This window comes from Triticum dicoccoides, chromosome 3B (assembly GCF_002162155.2).
Source record: "Triticum dicoccoides isolate Atlit2015 ecotype Zavitan chromosome 3B, WEW_v2.0, whole genome shotgun sequence".
In the NCBI taxonomy this organism is placed as follows: Eukaryota; Viridiplantae; Streptophyta; class Magnoliopsida; order Poales; family Poaceae; genus Triticum; species Triticum dicoccoides.
Window position 1 is genome coordinate 447,663,536 of NC_041385.1, and position 18,025 is coordinate 447,681,560.

Below are 18,025 nucleotides of genomic sequence, written 5' to 3' on the forward strand. Positions count from 1 at the left end.
GGCAGCACCCAATGTGGCGGCCGTCTTCTCCGAACACCCTCACATAGAGGGTGGCGTCGCTGTAAAATTTGAAATGCAGGGTGCACCGCCGACCAGGCCACGCACGCGGGCAAACGTTTGCCAGCCACGGGCCAAAGACACGTTCCCGGCGACAGAGATCTCCAGTGAGACCCAAGAGGCCTTGCTGCAACAACCGTCCGCTTGAAGCCAGAGACTGCCAGGAGTTCGCCCGCGAAGAAGCGGGGAAGATGGAGCCAGCTGCCGGTTGGGTCCGCCGACCACATGACGAACTCCGGCAGCACCTCAACCGAGTGGAAGCGGGGCCTGGGAGGCCGCGCGGCCACGACGCGCCTCCCCTCACCCACCGGACGCCCGTCGCCACGCGGGAGATCACCGCCGCGACCACGGGGAGCCGCTGCAGGAGTCGCAGGATGCTTGCGGGGAGACCTCGGCCGTGCTTGGGCGGAGGAGAGTCAGGCCCTTCCCGACGAGCCTTTCCTTTCTCCACGGCTGAGAACCTCTTCAGTGGCGCCATAGGACACGGCGAGCAGCTGGGGCGAGGAAGGAGTTAAGCAAGAAGAGATGGACTGCGGGGGCTCTCGCCCGTCCATTCTTATATTCCAGAGGAGGCCAACCATCGGCCTCCACAATCACAGGTAATCATGACTCATTTTTGCATGCAGGGACTTGTCAAGTTGGGCAGTTACCGAGGCAGCATGGGGAAGCAGAGACACCCACATCCAATCAATCGCCACGCAGCGCCCAAGCCCGCAGGCTGTTGGGGCCCGCGACGCTCCACACTTGCCCTTTTGCTTCTCTGCTAAGCCAAGTCCGAGCGCGCCTTGGGCCCAGGGGCTACTATCGGCGTTCTGGGAACGGGGGTCCCCAGACTTGCCTACCTGTGGCCTGCGGCGTGGCTCGAGTGGTGGCCCAGTACGGCCCATCTTCATCAACGCAAACTCAAGACCCTCGCGAGGGGCCAAGCCTCACGGGGCGGACGACGCAAGGCTTCCTCAAGAGCGGCCTCGCCAGGCAGACTCGCGAGGAGGCGGAGAGATCAAGGCAAGGGTACCTCGCGAGGTGCTCGTGACGCAAGCCATGACGATCAAGACCAGGCGGGCGCCAGGCGGGCGCCGGCCTGTGTAGTGTCCTTATTTCCTCTTTGGTGCAAAGGGGGCAAGCACATGCGTGGATTACCGAGGCATCAGGCAAAGGTTACCATTTTGGTGCAACGAGACCAAGACCAGCAGAGCGGCAGGATGGAGGTCACCGTGGAGCCCAAGGCAGCGTCATCGCCAGTGCCTTTGGCAGCCGAAGACCAACTTTAGTCAGGATAGCTTGTACTAGATGTTCCCCTTCAAAATGGCCATTGTTGGCGCCCTTCCCGCTCAATATTTGGGAAGAGGACTAGGGCCTCTCTATATAGAGCTAGCCACCACAGTAGAGGAGATATCTCAGAGAGTCCCCATCAGATCGAGAGGCGATCGAACTCTCCCAAGTAGTTCATCGTACCAGCCAAAGAACACCTCTCGCGAGGCTGTTCTTCCCCTTGTACCATTTATCATCAGCCCCTGAGGCAATCCACCACACCACACACTGGAGTAGGGTATTACACCACAATGATGGCCCGAACCAGTATAAATCTTGTGTCCCCCGTGTTGTTCATCGTTTAGCTTAGATTCTCGCGAGGCGATCGGACATGGATTGGTAGGGGGAAGATCTTCGCATGCACCCCAGAGTTTGAACCTTAAGGTTCTGCCAGAACCCAACATCCGACACAAGTCACTTGTTTGAAGAAAGACTTGGAAAAGAGTCATGAAGGGAAATCCACACTCAACAATATCTTGAGTGTGCAAAAATCCCCCAATGATAAAGGTGGACTTGGATTCAACTCCAACAAGAAGAAGAAGTCCAAGTTGAACAAGAAGAAGGGCCAAGAACAAGTCAAGAATTCGACCAAGATTCTTTGCTTCAAGTGCAAAATTGAAGGGCATCATGTGAGATCTTGCCCGTTGAAGAAGAAGCCCATTAGTGACAAGCAACAAGGGAAGCGGCCACAAGTTCAATCTCATGCTCAACCACAACTTGAAGAAATGCCTCTTCCCAAGAATACTCAAGCTAATGCTTCTCAAGTTGAGAAATCAAGTGAGAAGAAAGTGAAGAGTAGACATTGCTACTTATGTCGTGAGAAAGGTCACGTCGCTTCTTCATGCGCTAGTGGTAACTTATCCAACCCAATTATTATTGATAATATCTATTCTCTTGGGTAGGATAAGGTTGGCAATGTGTTTGACAAGTTTATTGGTACTCAAAGTGGTGTTAAGAAAAGAACCATTTGGGTTGCTAATACTATTGTGACTAACCTCTTAGGACCCAACTTGGTTGGGGACGAACAAGCTCAAACGTGATCAATAGGTGTTGTTGGAGAGCATTGGAGACTTGGCTACATTATGAAGAATTAAGGGGACTTCATCATTCTAATTGTCTCAAGCCAAGTCAATTGGGTTATCAAGTTTCTATATTATATCCAATGTTCCTCCTTGCGGTAACTCGTACTTAAATTGTTTACATTGATAGTTACTTGCCCCTAAGCATGTTGTGGTTTTGTACCTTGCATGTGTTTGTATATGATGTGTTTCCAATTTGCTTAACTTGAGTAATCAAGTATGTGTATGTTGGTTTGCACGTCATGTACGTGTGTGTCGTGCGTTGAGCCTTTGTGCATCTTGTTTGTTTCTTAGTTGGCTCTTGTGAGAGATTAATGGAATATCCCATTATGGGGGAGTGATGTGCTTTGTGAAGCTGATAATCTTATAAATGTGTGTACATGAGGAATACCATCTGAGGGAGTCCTGGATTAAGGGGTCCTCGGACAGCCGGACTATATACTTTGGTCGGACTGTTGGACTATGAAGATACAAGATTGAAGACTTCGTCCCGTGTCCGGATGGGACTCTCCTTTGCGTGGAAGGCAAGCTTGGATATTCGGATATGTAGTTTTCCTTCTCTATAACCGACTCTGTGTAACCCTAGCCCCCTCCGGTGTCTATATAAACCGGAGGGTTTAGTCCGTAGGATGACAACAATCATAATCATAGGCTAGCTTCTAGAGTTAGGCTCTATGATCTCATGGTAGATCAACTCTTGTAATACTCATATCATCAAGATCAATCAAGCAGGAAGTAGGGTATTACCTCCATCGAGAGGGCCCGAACCTGGGTAAAACGCCGTGTCCCATGCCTCCTGTTACCATTAGCCTTAGACACACAGTTCGGGACCCCCTACCCGAGATCCACCGGTTTTGACACCGACATTGGTGCTTTCATTGAGAGTTCCATAGTGTCGTCGTGATAAGGCTTGATGGCTCCCTCGATCATCTTTAACGATGCGGTCCAGGGGGAGGTTTTCCTTCCCGGACAGATCTTCGTATTCGGCGGCTTCGTACTGCGGGCCAATTCGCTTGGCCATCCGGAGCAGATCGACAGCTACGCCCCTGGCCATCAGGTTAGGTTTGGAAGCTGAAACTATACTGCCAACATCCGCGGAGACTTGATCTTCGACGGATTTGAGCCCATGACAGGTGCACCGAACGGTCACGACGGACATGACTTTGATCTGCCGTCGGACAGTATTTGGGAGATCGCACCCGCATGGGCGCCGGGAATCAATCCGGAGCAGATCGTGCCTTCCGAGGACGGGTGGATGGACCCCGCCACGGAGGCCGCACACTCATCGGCGTTGGAGCCGAACACTGATCCCACCTCCTGTGAGAGTGGCGTTATCGGACCCCCGGACTCGTCTCCGGGTGCAAGATCTGAACCACGTGCGTCCAGGCCTATCGAATCAGATTGGGCACCTGTCATGGAGTTCACTGCCGCAGATATCTTACACCACTCACCCTTGGGTGATGTGCTGAACTCATTAAGGTCTCTGTCCTTGTTAGGAGACTCTTGGCCGAACTATGTCCGGCTCGAGTGGGGAGCGGACGACGAAGAAATTCGTCCCCCACCCACCACCCACTTTATAGCCACTGTTGATGACTTAACCGACGTGCTCGACTTCGACTCCGAAGACATCGATGGTATGGACGACGATGTAGGAGAAGAACAGGAAGCACCGCCTATAGGACGCTAGACCACCACCTCCTCATATGATATTTATATGGTGGATACCCCCAAAGAAAACAATGGCGATGAGGCAACGAAAGATAACCCCTTGGGGAAGCAACTTAGACAATAGCGTCATCGTCGCCGCTCCAAGCCCCCCATAGCAAAAATAGTGATACCGGCACAAGGTATAACAATCCGGATGGTGCCGAAGATGAATATTATCCTGCCCAGCCAGGCTCCGAGCAGGCTGAACAAGAGGATGGGCAAGCTAGCCCTAGAGAACAGGCAACTGATGGAGAATCAGAGGACGATAATTACATGCCTCTCTCTGAAGACAAAGTGAGCCTTGGCGATGAAGAATTCATCATGCCGGAGGACCCCATCGAGCAGGAGCGCTTCAAACGCCGGCTTGTAGCCACTGCAAAAAGCCTGAAGAAAAAGCAGCAATAGCTCCAAACTGATCAAGATCTGCTAACTGACAGATGGACTGATGTCCTGGCTGCCGAGGAATACGGACTAGAGCGCCCTAGCAAAAGCTACCCAAAGCGCAGGCTGCTACCTCAACTCGAGGAGGAGGCTTTAAAACCCACGCTACCAGCGCATGATGCGGCTGACCGGCCACCCCGTGGCCACGACAAAATGGCGTACCATCCAAAAGTCTAGACCGCACCCCGTGGCCAATCAAACAATAACACTAAAGCCCAGGGCTACACGAAGGACCTGCGAGATATATTAGAAAACAAAGAAGGACAGTCTAGATCGATCTACGGATCACGGGGGTGCACCACAAGACATGATGATGACCGTCATGCCGGATACAATAAACTAAAGTCCGGCCGGGCCGAATACAATAGACCAGACTCATTTGAACTACGTCGGGATGTAGCCCGGCATAGAGGCGCGGCACACCCCCTATGCTTCACTGATGAAGTAATGGATCATGAATTCCCGGAAGGATTTAAACCCGTGAACATTGAATCATACGATGGCACCACAGACCCCGCGGTATGGATAGAAGATTTTTTCCTCCACATTCACATGGCCCACAGAGACGATCTACACGCCAGCAAGTACCTCCACTAAAACTAAAGGGACCGGCTCGGCATTGGCTGAATAGCTTGCCGGCAAACTCCATCGGGAGTTGGGAGAACCTGGCAGACGCATTCCTTGAAAACTTCCAGGGCACTTATGTGCGACCACCAGACACTGATGATCTAAGTCACATAACCCAGCAGCCCGGAGAGTCAGCAAGGAAATTTTGGACCCGGTTCCTAACCAAAAAGAACCAAATTGTTGACTGTCCGGATGCCGAAGCCCTAGCAGCCCTTAAGCATAACATCCGTGACGAATGGCTTGCCCGGCATCTCGGTCAGGAAAAGCCAAAGTCCATGGCAGCTCTCACAACACTCATGACCCGCTTTTGCATGGGGGAGGATAGCTGGTTGGCCCGCAACAACAATACAGCAAGCAATCTGGGCACATCGAAAGCTAAGGATAGCAACGACAAATCACGGTGCAACAAGCACAAGCGCCGCAAAAACAGGGATAATGCCGAAGACACCTCAGTCAATGCCGGATTCAGCGGCTCCAAGTCCGGTCAGTGGAAGAAACTATTCAACAAAAACAATTCAGGCCCGTCCAGTTTTGACCGCATACTCGATCGTCCATGCCAAATTCATGGCACCCCTGGAAAACCAGCCAACCATACCAATAAAGAATGTTGGGTCTTCAAACAAGCCGGCAGGTCAGACGCCGAAAACAAGGGGAAGGGTTCTCAAAGCGATGACAACGACGAGGAGGAGCCCCGACCACCGAATATAGGAGGAAAGATGAAATTCCCTCCCCAGGCGAAAACGGTGAATATGATACGTGCAAGCCACATTCCTAAGTGGAAACATGCACTACGGGAGGTCCATACAATCAACCCAAAATTCAACCCATGGTCCCCTTACCCGATCACCTTTGATCGCAGGGACCACCCTACCAGTATCCGTCATAGCGGTTTGGCCGCATTGGTCCTCGACCCCATCATTGACGGATTCCACCTCACACAAGTCCTTATGGACGGAGGCAGCAGCCTGAATCTGCTTTACCAGGATACAGTGTGCAAAATGGGCATCAACCCCTCAAGGATCAAGCCCACAAAAACCACCTTTAAAGGTATAATACCAGGCGCAGAGGCCTGTTGCACAGGCTCAATCACACTAGAAGTGGTTTTCGGATCTCCGGACAATCGCCGTACCGAAGACTTAGTCTTCGACATCGTCCCCTTTCGCAGTGACCATCAGGCACTGCTCGGACGAACCGCATTCGCTCGGTTCAATGCGGTGCCACATTATGCCTACCGTAAATTAAAGATGCCCGGTCCATGTGGTGTCATTACAGTTAATGGCAGGTCCAAACTCCCCCTCACGGTCGAAGAGTCTACTACCGCTTTAACAACAAGAACAGCGGACGGCACCTTACAGTCGAACCTCGAGTCGAATGCCAAGCTCTCGGAAACCACCAAAGGAGTCCGAACTACTGCACGACAGGATAGCCCGGCCCGCCCGGAGATTAATTAAAAACACTCCGAAAAAGAATAATACAAGCCACATACTGCGGCTAAACCGCCAGGTGGCGCAAAACTATTTCTTACGTTTTCTTTACAGGTTCACCTCTATGTAGGCCAGGATGGAGGGCATGGGAACAGTTCGAGGGCATCAGGGAACCTCTAGATATTCCCCTATAATCGTCCGACTACGCCCCAGATCCGAACACAAATTCCGCACGCCCGGTATCAGCAGGTTCTGCAGTCATATTTCTTTTTATCACATCATCTGTACTCATATGCATTGACGTATTACTCAAATACAACATGTGGATTTATGTGATGCTTACTACTGCCATCTCTCATTTAAAACTCTTTTTAAAAGACGGCCGCTTATCGCGATATGCCTTAATATGCCAGGGGCTTCGTCACGCCCATACTACAGCAAAAAAGTCCGAACACCTTCACGGTAGTCCGGCACCCCGAACTTATAGCATTATATGCATCAACTCCGAATCATGTCTTGGGTCAATAGTAGGGTTTTCCCGGCTCCTACGTTTTGGTACCTTACGTTCCGCTATATCGGCTAAGGTAGCAATGGGAGAACTACTGCGATTGTGTCCCAATTCTTCCGGACGAGCACCTCAGTAGAGAATGCCGAAAACTAATTGTCATGATGCAGCGAGAGCTGATCAGCTATTCGAGAGGTTCTAAAATCTTTAAGGATTCTTTCCGCACAATGCTATAACCAATGCAGTGTGCGACAGATCGAACTTTTCCGATTAGGCGCTTATAGAGCCCCTAGTACGGTCTTCCGAACACTAGGGGCTGCGCCTACCTTCCTCGAAACAACTCCTATGGCTAAGTGAGAGCGATAAATCCCTATAGTCCGATTGCCTGGTTCGCTGTGCTGAACACCTCCTTTAGGGACCCACAACTGGGATAAAGAGTGCTCAGGTTTATCCCGAACACCCCCGTACTTACTACGTGGGGGCGGAAGCTGACGACTGGCCGACTCTCAGAATTACTATATACAATGGCCGCACCGGATGAAAAACATCCATGCGACAAAGCAATAGATGACAAGAATGCTCTTGTTCAAATATTACAATGGATGAACATGACCATATTCATGGAAATATAACGTCCCTAGTGCATTGCTCCGCCCCAAGGCGGGCTCCTTTCAATACACCTTCATAATACAGCTCGGGCTTGCGGTGCTCCTTCCCCTCCGGCGGTCCCTCGATCATCAGCTTCTCCACATCCATCTTCCCCCAATGCACCTTGGCACGGGCGAAGGCCATTCGCGCACCCTCTATGCAGACCGATTGCTTGATGACTTCGAGTCGAGGGCAGGCACCTACAAGCCGCTTCACGAGCCCGAAGTAGCTGCTTGGAATCGGCTCAGCAGGCCACATCTGGATAATTAAATCCTTCATGGCTAATTCGGCCGCCTTGTGCAGCTCGACCAGCTGCTTCAGATGATCGGAGAAAGGCACCGGATAATTAGGCACCAGATACTGCATCCAGAAGAGCTTATCTGCAGTATTCCCCCCTTCGGCTCGGTAGAATTGGGCGGCATCAGATATGCTGCGCGGCAGCTCCGCAAACACCCCTGTATACATCAAAACTCAAGATTGACAAATTTGATTTTCTCCTCCCCTATACTTGCTTTTTACAGAAAAATCCTTACCAGCCGCAATCTTCCTCGCCTCCTGGATTTCCTTCAGGGCACCTTGGGCTTCCCCCCGGGCATCACTTGCGGCTTGACGAGCCTGGGAGAGTTCGGATTATTTCCCTGCTAAACTCTGCTCCAGGGTCTCATGTTTCTGCACAGCCTCTTGAAGCTCTCGCTCAGCCTCAATAACCCTGGCCTCGTGCTTCTCACGGAGCATCTGCTCTACGGCTGCTTTCTTCTCGGCTTCGGCCACAGCCTTTTTCAAGGTCTCAATTTCGGCCGACGCCCCTAGAGCACATTATCAAAAAATTGTTATCATGCACGCTCATCCTTTTGTGCTACATAAACAAGGTTTCTATATACCTTGATTATCCCCCAGCTGTCCCTTCACTTGGCCAAGTTCTCCTTCGGCCCGCTTCAGACTACGCCTCAGTTCGGATACATCCGCAGCTTGAGAGGTCGCATTCGCTACAGATGCCTGTTGGTTAAACAGAGTGATAAATATTATCAAGTGAGTCTCCTACGAACATGAGTTTGATCCCCGGTCTGGTTCTCTCTTTCACCGAACAGTGTATCAGGGGCTACTATCTATACCATGACATTCTCCCAGAAACTCATAAAACATACCTCAAAGCCTCTTATGAGGCTAACACAGGATTCGTTCAGTCCACTCTTAGCGGACTGAATCTTCTCAATCACCACACCCATGAGGGCACGGTGTTCATCAACGATGGAGGCACCCTGCAGCGCCGCCAATAAAGTACCCAGCGCCCCTGGTTGGACAGAGGCGGCCGGTGGATGGGACTCAGGGACCTTATGGGTCTCTACAATAGTGTCCGGCTTGGGTCCGGATTCAAGATGACCCTCGCCATCGACACCCATGGGATTTTTCTCTCCTGTGTAATCGGCCCCAGAAGTATGGCCTCCTGGCGCGGCCTTCGCGACCTTCTCCCCCCCCCCTCCGTGGCCTCGGTCCTTCTGGGACGAAACCTCGGTTTCATTCATACGTTTGGCGGAAGAGGCCTTCAGGGGTGTCCTGCTCCCCATAGCGTCCGAACCTAGAAGATCCTCTGACGAGGATTGCTCGGCGCGGGGCTTCGCCGGACTGAAAAAGAGAAACACGGCTCAGATTAGAATGTGATGCCACGATAAGGCCGGACGCATGAGCATGTTCAGATTTTATACTTACAAGTTCACCAGGGGCTCGGCCCTAGGATCCCACTCCGGGCTGCTATCGGTGGCGCCGGTGGACTCCTCTTGAAGAAGAGTTTTTCCCCTCTTAGGCGAATCGGCCTCCAAAGAGCTGGAGGCCGTTCTTTTCTTCTTTCCCCCTGCGGGGGATTCGTCCTCCTCCTCCCCGTCCTCTTCGGAGGAAGAATGGGCATTAGAGTCTTCAGATTTCGTGTCCGTGGTACCACGGCGACGAAGGTCGCCCCTGATCTTTTTGGCCTCCTTCTCAGCCTTCTTCTCTGGCGCTTTATATGGCGCTGGGACCAGCATCTTCGTCAGAAGTGGGATGGCCGGTTCTTCTGGTAGAGGGGCAGGACAATAGATCCGCCCCGCCTTCTTCGCCCAGCCCTAGGAAAAATATGGGAAATACGTTAAGTATCTCTCTGAGGATGTATGGATAGAATGTATGAATTATCAGACATTCAGTTGCTTACCGAACTTGTGGGCGGGACAATTGATATCCGCGGTCCTCGGTGGAGTCCGGGCTCAGATTGTCGGACTTGAAAAGCACCATCCAGATGTCCTTGTGAGTAGAGCTAAAGAGCTCTAGCAGGGTCTGGTGCTTGGCCGGGTCGAACTCCCATAGATTACAAGCTCAGTGTTGACATGGTAGAATCCGGCGAACCAGCATCACCTGGACTACATTGACGAGCTTGACGCTCTTGTCTTCCATGTCTTGGACGTGCGTCTGGAGCTCTGATAGCTCGTCAGATGAAGCCCAGCTCAGGCCCTTCTCGTGCCATGACGTAAGTCGCAGGGGGGCACCGGATCTGAACTCCGGAATGGAGATCCACTCCTTGCAACGCGGCTCGGTGATATAGAACCACTGCTGCTGCCACTCCTTGACGGAATCATTGAAAGTTCCTATCGGCCATGTGACATTGGGCATCTTGCTCACCATGGCGCCTCCGCATTCGGCATGCTCACCGCTCACTACCTTGGGCTTCACATTAAAAACCTTCATCCATAAGCCGAAGTGCGGCGGAACGCGGAGAAAGGCCTCGCACACGACTATGAATGTCGAGATGTTGAGAAAGGAATTCAGGGATAGATCATGGAAATCAATCCCGTAATAGTACATGACGCCGCGAACAAATGGGTGGAGGGGAAACCCTAGCCCGCAGACAAAATGAGGGAGGAATACCACCCTCTCATGGGGTTCCGGAGTGGGGACTATCTGTCCCGCCGTCGGAAGACGGTGGCCAATTCTCTTGGCCAGATACCCGGCCCCCCGAAGCTTTTTGATATCCTTCTCCCGGACGGTAGAGGCTATCCACTTGCCTCCTGCTCTAGATCCGGACATTTTCGGGAAGCATTTTTCAGGCAAAGAAGATAAACGCTTGGGCGCTAGGGCTCGGGCGAAAAGGAATGGAAGAATACAAAAGGGCGTGGATGAAGGGGAAGACTCTCCTCCCCTTATAAAGGCAGCGAATATCCTGTGCCCTCCCCACTCGCCCGCTAAAGTCGCTTAATCCCCACGTTTTATGGCACAGTTTGGTTACCCACGTCTATATTGATGAGGATCCCGTGATAAGGGGACACGATCTTTGCTTCGATAGGATGTGCCGATAAAACCGTTTCGCGATATGCGCGGTGGTTGGTTGGGAGAAATGGTTTGAATAAGTAACCAGACTGTGGCGTGATGTCATAAAAAGTTGTCAGCAGATTAGATTTGTGGAATATTATACTCTCCATGATGGAATGTGGAGTTCGTTTTGCAGATCCAGACATGACCCTTATGTCCTAAATCTTCTATGGAGTATTCGGAGAAGGAACCCGCCTTGCAATGCCGAAGATAATATGCGCGCCAGACTCATAGTCATTGAAGCCTGGTTCAGGGGCTACTGAGGGATTCCTGGATTAAGGGGTCCTCGGACAGCCGGACTGTTGGACTATGAAGATACAAGATTGAAGACTTCGTCCCATGTCCAGATGGGACTCTCCTTTGCGTGGAAGGCAAGCTTGGATATTCGGATATGTAGATTTCCTTCTCCGTAACCGACTCTGTGTAACCCTAGCCCCCTCCAATGTCTATATAAACCGGAGGGTTTAGACCGTAGGACGACAACAATCATAATCATATGCTAGCTTCTAGGGTTTAGCCTCTACGATCTCGTCGTAGATCAACTCTTGTAATACTCATATCATCAAGATCAATCAAGCAGGAAGTAGGGTATTACCTCCATCGAGAGGGCCCGAACCTGGGTAAAACATCGTGTCCCCTGCCTCCTGTTACCATTAGCCTTAGACGCACAGTTCGGTACCCCCTACCTGAGATCTGCCGGTTTTGACATCGACACCATCTAGTATTGATATTACAAGAGTATCTAGTCACTATGTGGTATGTCTTCCCATGAGAAATTCAAATTCTACATAGTCCAGTAATCCTCTTGTTGGATCCTCTTATTGCCTCTTGTTAAGTTTTTATTGGTATCACATTATGGGGGAGTAATATGCTATGTGCATACTACAAGCCTAGAAAATGTGTACATTTGAGATATTTTCACCTAGAATTGATATTGTAAATAATCTTGTTCCTAGGTGGCATGTTAGCTCTACAAGTTGCAATTTGCTTGTGTTTGGTGTGAAGATGATGTCGGATATCCTTGCTATCTACCACCGGGAATTACTTCCAAATACTTCTTGTCTTTTGACAATTGGTACTCACTTATGTGTGGTAGAAATTATTGATCATCTTCACGTTGGCGTTAGCTTTTTTTTGCCTTTTCTCTTGCCAAGTTTGCGTCAAATCCCATTGCCTTCCGTGCCACTTGAGGATCTTGTTGTTTTCTTGATCTTGTCTAGTGTTTTCTTGATATAGTGAAAGCGGTGATCCTACCTTGTGAATTTTGTATTCAAATGCAAATTCTCTATAATGCACAACTCATGGGGGAGCTATCCTATTTTCTATAAAACACTAATCTTGTGATCCATTTTAAGTGTGTGTTGGTGGACGGCAAGCCGTTTCTTTTTGGTACTTGTGCCATCATGAAACTTTGTAGAGAGCTTGGTTTGTTTGGAACCATCCTCTCTTTTGGGAGCTTGATATAATTTTTTGTGTTCCAATGGATATCTCATTCCTTGATGTATCTTTGATATCTTCCAAGTGATGATTTCTCCATTTGGTATCCTTTTCACTTGGTATTTCCTTTTTTTTGTATCAGTTCTTGAAAGTATTAAGCATGCATATTAACTTCATGTAGTTTCCTTGGCATGCTTTCTTTCTTTGACCCAATATATAGGGGAATCTCCACCAAGTCTCAAATCAGATGAGATGTGTATGAAATTCATTTTCATATCTATTTGCACATATTTATGAGGAGATTGTCCTACGTATTGATGTTTCTAACCCTTTGGTCCCAATGAGTTTGGGTACCATTTTGTTTGTGTTGTTGTTCTAGGAACAATTGGAGATGTATTGGATACTAGGCTCATTCAAAAGTAAGGTGTTGTCACCATGTGCTTATTGGAGTCAATCTAGGATGATCAATGAACTACTTTCTACCTACAATTGGTTTCTACTACATCCTTCTAATGCTATCTCGGTAACAAGTATCATCATCTACTACATGCACACATTTATTGCATCAACCGTGTGTAGGTTGTATCATGGCATGTTATTCATTCTTTCTTGTGATATTTCTTTCCTTTCTCAAAGCATCCCAACAATGATCTCTTGTTGCTATTTGTGATGGCTTTGATGGTTGTGTGGTAGGAATTCATTTATATACAATAAGACCATATCTAGCCATGTGCTATGCTTCCAAGCAAATATTTTATTGGTATATCTATGACTTCCTTTTGGATATCCTGTTCCTTCATGTTGTAACTATTCCGGGTGTACATCCTTCTTTGTAGATATATATCATCATGATTTCGTCTACCTAGAATCTTATACACTTGAGAGAAGTTGCATATCTAGATGATATCCTTTCTTTCACGTCCACCTTGTCTTTCTTTTTTTTCCTTTGGTGGCTCCATGAAAGCTTTTGCCTTGAGTGTGTGTCTTATCTCGTTGCATCTTGATGCACTCTTGTGTGGTGTGAAGATTTTTTTCCTCATGCTTATCTCTATGAGGCTTTTGCCATCTTGGTATCCCTCGTCTTGATGAGGCTTTCATCTTCTATCTTCACCATGGGTTGTCACAAGTGTTGGTTATTCTTTTTACATTTTTAGTGTGCTTGTGAACCCGTTTGCTTGGTCTGTGTGGGGAGGACATGTCATGCACCGTGTATCTCATTTACCCAAGACTATGTTTATGCTTTATGCTCATCCTTATATTAGTCTTCTCAAGTGCTTTGCCATGACTCACACACATCATTTTGCTTGAGCCTATTATTAAGTTGCCTCTTTTACATGTTGCTCAACCATGCGCTTGTTGCAAGTGCTAGGCTTTGTTTCCTATATGCTCACTTGCACTAGTTGTGAGTTTCTATTGATTTGGGGGAGCTATGATCCTATTTTGTGCACTTTGTATCCAATACAAATATTCTTACTTGTGCACAAATCATGGGGAGCTTCTCTAGTTTCTTTAGAACACTCCTCTGCTCATATCATAATATCATTTATTCTTGTGGCTCATAGGATCCTTGGTCTAGTTGGTTCAGTTGATATCCTTTGATTGCTTGCTTCAGTTGGTATATTTTGACTGCTTCATTGCTTGTGTCTCTCTTTGTTATGTCTTTGTGGCATATCATTATTTAGCAATCTTTGTGCCTCAATATAGTTTGTGTTCCTCCAAGTATTTACCTTTGGGTATGTGTATTGCATTCCACTCTCATGTTGAGAAATACACAATTTATGGAGGACCACAATTTATATTGGTCTTCTTAAATTTTCGCCCATTTGGCAATCGATGCCAATGTGGGAGAAGTTTCAGAGAGTTTTGTGGAGAAGTTTAGAGAGTTATCTCCTCTTGCTTTGGTTTTGTTCCTTAGCATTTGCATCTCATTCGCATGCACTATTGGTTGTTGCATTGCATGGTGATGCATAATTCCTTATATAAACTCTCTTGAAAGTGATTGTCATCAATTACCAAAATGGGGGAGATTGAAAGAACATGCAGTGCCCCCATGTTTGGTTTTGGTAATTGATGACAATCTCTATGGACTAATGGTTGTCTTGAGTTATATTTGAAGGATTTGTCCATAGGCTTTTCTTGAAGTCCATGTGTTGGTTTCAAGGAGTTTATGAGTTGACCAAGGTGCTATTAAGGAGTTATCCAAAGATTGGTCATGTGAGTGTTGAGCTTATTGCAAGCATGTCTTGAAGAAGAAGATTGTGTGATCATTCATGTTTACCTTCAAGACATCATCCAAATGAAGAGAGTTGCAAAGATTCAAGGTTGATCAAGACTAAGTCAAGAGTGAATCAAGTTGATCAACTCACAAAGCGTAGAAGATGTACCGAGAGGGATCAAGTGATCCCATGATATGGTAAGCATTGTCCATTGCACTTTGTGTACTAACCCATGGTCTATGTGAGAGTTCTATGTGGGGTTAGGTACGTGTCCATGGGCTTGCGTCAAGAGGAAGATATCATACAACCCATGGAAAGGATGACATCAAGTGGTGATCATCATCAAGATTGCCATGTGCAAGTTCAAGTGGAGCATCACGAAGAGATCAAGTGCTTGAATCTTGCCATCCATCGTGGTGTCAATGGACATGTGAAGATGTGCCGTAGAGTGGCTCACCCATAATGGACTATGGGGGAGCAATCATCTAGTCTTCATCGAGCCAACGCAATCAACAAAGGTGGTCCAACTTGAGGGAGTCAAGATCGTCATCATCTAGCTCAAGTGGACCATGCGCAAGGCAAAGGTTTTCCCTTGATAGGTTTTATATTTTACCGGTCTCGTGGTGGTAGTTGGGAGACCGGGTTATAGGATCGTTTGTCGTACTATCAAGGGGGGCTCTCAAGTTGGTAGCTTGATCGTATTGTTAGTAGAGAGCTCAAACCATTGCATCCTTCCATCATGTTTCTTGGTTCTTGTTTGGTTCTCTTTGTGAGTCTTAGAGCTTATGGTCATCTTGATGACAAGCTTGAGTTCATTGAAAATGGAGTTCGCATGCGTCTTCTATGATGTTTTCGGTGTTGGAGGTTTTACTGGTCTTATCCGAGGAAGGGTTCTCACCATTTTCTTATGGGCCTTTTCTCATTTGCTTCTTATTGATATTTATATCAATATTGTGTTAGCCCATGTCGTTAGCTTTCCAACAAACTTGGTTTCATTGAATTCAGAGTCCGTTTGCAAAAGTTGTGGTTGTTTTGGTAAAGGCTGCAGCGGTGCTACCGTGACTAGAGCAGATGTAAATTTTTACTACCGCTCCAGAACGGTACTACCGCGGCTCCTGAGCGGTAGTACCGCTCCAGAGCTGTACTACCGCGGCTCCTGAGCGGTAGTACCACTCCGGACCAAAATCTCGTGTTTTGCTCAGCAGAGGTAGGCACGGAAGTATTTTTTAGTACCGCTCGCAAGCAGTAGTACCGCTACCATTTGCGGTAGTACCGTGAGGTCGAGCGGTAGTACCGTGAGGACGAGCGGTAGTACCGCTCCGGCGGCTCTACTGGCCTTTTGCCTCCTCGCTGTTGTTTTTCAAAGGGGTACTACCGCCCTAGCGGTAGTACAGCTCCTTGGAGCGGTAGTACCGCTCTGTGCGGGCTGTGAGCATAACAGTTGGATTTTTCCCCACCTATAAAAGGGGGTCTTCTTCCCCATTGAACCTCATCCTTTGAGCTCGTGTTCTTCCCCCATTGTTGACCTTCTTTGAGCTTGCTAACTCTCAATCCCTCCATGGGTTCTTACTAGTTTTTTAGGGAAAAGAGAGAGGAGATCTAGATCCACATTGACACCAATCACTTTCTCCTCTATGTGAGGGGAACCCATTGGATCTAGATCTTGGAGTTCTTGGTGTTCTTCTTCTTGTTCTTCCTCTCATCTTTCTCCCTAGCATTAATTGCTTCGGTGGGATTTGAGAGAGAAGGATTTGGGCACTCCGTGTGCCCTTGCCATTGCATTTGGTGCATCGGTTTGAGTTCTCCACGTGATACGTGGAAGTTACAAGTTGAGAAGCTTATTACTCTAGGGTGCTTGGTACCCTTGAGCTTGTTACTCTTGTGTGTTTGGACACCCTAGAGTTTGTTCCTCTTGGGTGCCTTGGCGCCCTAGACGGTTGGTGTTGTTCGGAGCTCAATCATTGTGGTGTAAAGCTCCGGGCAAGCGTCGGGGTCTCCAACTAGGTTGTGGAGATCGCCCCGAGCAATTTGACGGGTACTGGTGACCGCCCCCAAGGGTTGCCAAAGTGTACGGGTTCGATGACCACCCCCAAGGGTCGCCATTTGTACGGGTTCGGTGACCGCCCTCAAGGGTCCCTTAGTGGAATCATGGCAGCTTGAATTGTGCGAGGGCGTGAGGAGATTACGGTGGCCCTATTGGCTTCTTGGGGAGCATTGTGCCTCCACACCGCTCCAAATGGAGATTAGCATCCGCAAGGGTGTGAACTTCGGGATACATCATCGTCTCCGCGTGCCTCGGTTATCTCTTACCCGAGCCCTTTACTTATGCACTTTACTTTGTGATAGCCATATTGTTCTTTGTCATATATCTTGCTATCACATAGTTACTTATCTTTCTTAGCATAAGTTGTTGGTGCACATAGGTGAGCCTAGTTGTTTTAGGTTTTGTGCTTGACAAATTAACCGCTAGGTTTATTCCGCATTTGTTCAAGCCTAAAACGTAATTATTTTAAAGCGCCTATTCAACCCCCCCCCCCTCTAGGCGACATCCTCGATCTTTCAGTCGATTCCATGCCTGTAATGTTAGAGGTCGAGCGTTCCAGGAAGGAGACCTTGTGCTCCGAGTGGATCAGAAACGGCCTCACAAGCTCGCTCTGGCCTGGGAAGGTCCCTTTATCATCACCAAGGTGCTTCACAATGGAGTATACCACATCTACAACGTATCCAATAAAATGGACGAGCCACACGCGTGGAACGCAGAGCTGCTTCGCCATTTCTACACCTAAACCACTCAGATCGACGAGTTGTAATAAGAGTCATTCAGTTTGCTGACCAAAGACAAGATTTTTGCAGTATCTTAATGATTGATTTCCCGTAATTATTTATGTCTGAATCCCCTAGTGGGTGGCTTAGCCGTGAACCTGATTCGCCTATGTTAAAAAACATTCCGAGTGGAGAGCAGTCCTCCCACTCGGGGGCTTAGCTGCGACCCCGTACTCGCCTAAGTTAAAAAACATTCCGAGTGGAGAGCAATCCTCCTACTCGGGGGCTTAGCTGCGACCCAATACTCACCTAAGTTAGAAAAAACACTCCGAGTGGAGAGCAAACCTCCCACTCGGGGGCTTAGCTGCGACCCCGTACTCGCCTAAGTTAAAAAACACTCCGAGTGGAGAGCAATCCTCCCACTCGGGGGCTTAGCTGCGACCCCGCACTCGCCTAAGTTAGAAAACATTCCTAGTG